Raw genomic sequence first — 3,208 nt, 5'->3', positions numbered from 1 at the left:
AAATATCTGAATTCACAGCCCATCTCTTATACAAAATTGGAATTATACAAGAACATTTGCATTAAAGATATTTTACTCTGAAATGAAATTTTGTATAATCTAACATTCATGAAGGAGGTAAATAGGTGGGTTTTGCAAAGACCATTTATCAAGACCTTTGTTAAACAGAGGGAAAAAAAATAAAAGAAATAATTAAATATTTGTGAAAAATGGGATTTCTCCTTTAGGAAATGCATTCATTCAGCCTGACCGCCCCCAGAACATTCAGTACGTAGCTGCTCTTGTCCAAGGAGAGTGGCAGGATATGGAAAAGCTGATGAATACATGGTTGAATTGAAGCTCTTTGCTTGGCAGATATCCCTCCATCTCTATTAGCTCTGGAGGGGAAAACACTTTTTTTGACCTTTTAAATAGCTAGACTTCAAAAGTAGCTCAGTATTTGCATATTTTGCAGGGTTGTTTTTTTTTTTTTTCTGAATCCTGAGCACATATGAAACACATTCATATTCCTTACCCTGTTACCTCATTCTAAAGACCAGAAATGAGGTAGTGAGCCCCTTGACATTGAACCCATGTCTTATTTCCTTTGTCTTCTCCCCCCAATAATGCTCAGGACATAGAAGGTAGTTCAAAAATATTACTTGGATTATAAAATAAAAATATTACTTGGATTATATGAATCATATAAAAAACGAAGGGAAAATTGAATTTAGAAGTGCAACTGGGGATAAACAAGTATCCCCAGTTTTAAAACTGGGGAGATATATATATATATATATATCCCCAATATGTATATTCAATATATAGTATGTGGCTTTTGACAAAAAACTTATAAATCAAGGGTTTTAAATGTGATCGTTTCTTTTTTTGTCTTTTTTTTTTAATCTTTCAGTGTCTCCAATAATATAACTAATTAGAAGGTATAGCTAAGTGGTCAATTTTCAAAGTGAACATAGGAAGCTTGAATAGGCCTTTTCTGAATCCTGGAAAAGGGGACAGGCCATTAGAAGAACATTTTAAATAACTGTGAGTTACATATAATAACAATTACTGAGGATATTTATGTTATTATGTTATTAGGCAAATTATTTGACAAAAGGAATACTGTACAATATCAAGACAAGTCCCACCGTACCTAACTGATAAATCTAACAGACTCAAATATATACTGTATACACTGTAATATTTAAACAGAAATATCTATATAATATAATATATATATAGGCACGCTGTTTCCCTTTACACATGATCTGAAAGCTCACATTTGTCTTTTAAACGTGTACTCTCAGATCTTTTGAAAATAATGTGTCCCTTCCCAGGGGATGAGGGTGCCGTTATGATGAGGTTCAAATCTAATCATCACAAAATTGGCAGGCTGTCTCTAATGCATTAGCAAACAGTAAATCAAAGTGTAGGCCATCGGTATGAGAAATCTGCTCCTGCTTTGAAATCTAGGGACATTTTTGGTCTGAAGAGTTTTTCTTAGAATAACAGTTAGAAATTCCATGCAAATCTTCCAGTTCAAGGAGAAAAAGAATCACAGTGTGTTTCTGAACAGCCGCACTTCCTCTCACAGCACACACTTGTGCAATCCTTTTAGACATTAGGGATCAGGCGAGTTGACCTTTCTGGAAAGTTAGAGTAGCCCTCTGTCCACATTTTCCCAAAACCATCTCTAAATATGTTTTATGGTCCCAGCATAATTATTAATGAAGCCCACTTTTCCTCCCCAAAGCACTTCAGTCTGGATAATAAATTATATAGTTATCCTATTTTAGTTAAGGCAACAAATAGGAAATTTTATTAATGATACGGGTTTGTTGCTAATGAGATTTAACTAAGAAAATTTTAATTAAACAGTAAGTTTCCATGAAGTCAGCTAACTTTTAAAGGGGCAAGAAAATGTTCTCTTAAACAAAATTCCTTTTTATATTTTGCAGCTCTTTTCAACAGCTGCAATTTTTTTAAAAAAGTCCAATTGTAATTAAAAAAAAAAGTAGTTTTGAGAAAGCTCGCTAAAGAGACCTTGGTTTTTTATTTATTTTATTTTTTAATTTTTTTGTCACATATTTTAAATTTAACTTCAATTAATTGACATATAGGGTATTACTAGTTTTGGAAGTAAAGTCCAGGGATTGATTATATATATAAAACACCCAGGGCTCAGGCTTTGTTGTGGTTTTGTTTGTTTGCTTGTTTGTTTGTTTAATAGAGCTCAATCTGAGGCATCAGGCTATGGTTGTATTCTTTCCCACCTAGAGAATGACATTCTCTACATCTACTCTTTGGCCATAATTTTGCTGTAGAAATTAATGTATCTTCCTATTCATATGCGATTGGCTGTAAAGCGTCAGCTCTAGGGCATGAGTTGCCATCCACAGGAGACAAATTTCCTTTCTCCTGAGTTATGATGTCCACCTTAGTGTCAAGTAGCCAGGAAACAAAAACCAACATGCATGAAGGGCAATCACGGGCATTGCCTTAAAGGCAAAGGATGTTGAACCACATATAACCGGTTATTTTCTGGTTCACTTAACATTTCTAGAAAACCTAGAACCAGGCACAAATGTTTTATTTGAGCTTTATAACAACCCGTGAGGTCTGTGTTACTTTACAGGTAGGAAAATAGAGAGCTGGCAAGATTAGGTGACTTCCTTCAATTCACTTAGCTGGTCATGGAGGGAAGGCTGATTCAAATCCTGGCTGCCTGATTCAGCCTGTGTGCTCTCTCTGCCCTACCCCTGCTCACATCTCTAGCTCCAGTCTTTGATCTCTGGCTGAGAAGAGCGTTTTCACATGGGTTGAAAACCATTTCCTACTGGACTGAAATAAGATTCCCTGCTTGGGGGGCACCTGGGTAGCTCAGTGGGTTAAGCCTCTGCCTTTGGCTTAGGTCATGATCACAGGGTCCTGGGACTGAGCCCTGGGTTGGGCTCTCTGCTCAGTGGGGAGCCTGTTCCCCACCCCCCCCCCAACACTGCCTGCCTCTCTGCCTATCTGTCAAATAAATAAATAAAATCTTAAAAAAAAAAAAAAGAATCCCTGCATGGAGGTAAAATTGAATATTCTTATTTTACTTGGGAAATCTTCAGCACTTGCTTTAGAAAAAAAAAAAAAGTGGGCAGATGGCATCATCCTTATCTTTTTTTTCCTTCTTCCATCTGCCCTTAACAATTTTTTTAAAGGCAATTGTACATTTCAGCGGGAA

The sequence above is a fragment of the Mustela nigripes genome, chromosome 4 (genome assembly GCF_022355385.1).
Source record: "Mustela nigripes isolate SB6536 chromosome 4, MUSNIG.SB6536, whole genome shotgun sequence".
NCBI classification, from domain to species: Eukaryota; Metazoa; Chordata; class Mammalia; order Carnivora; family Mustelidae; genus Mustela; species Mustela nigripes.
Note: the sequence above shows the minus strand (reverse complement) of the source record.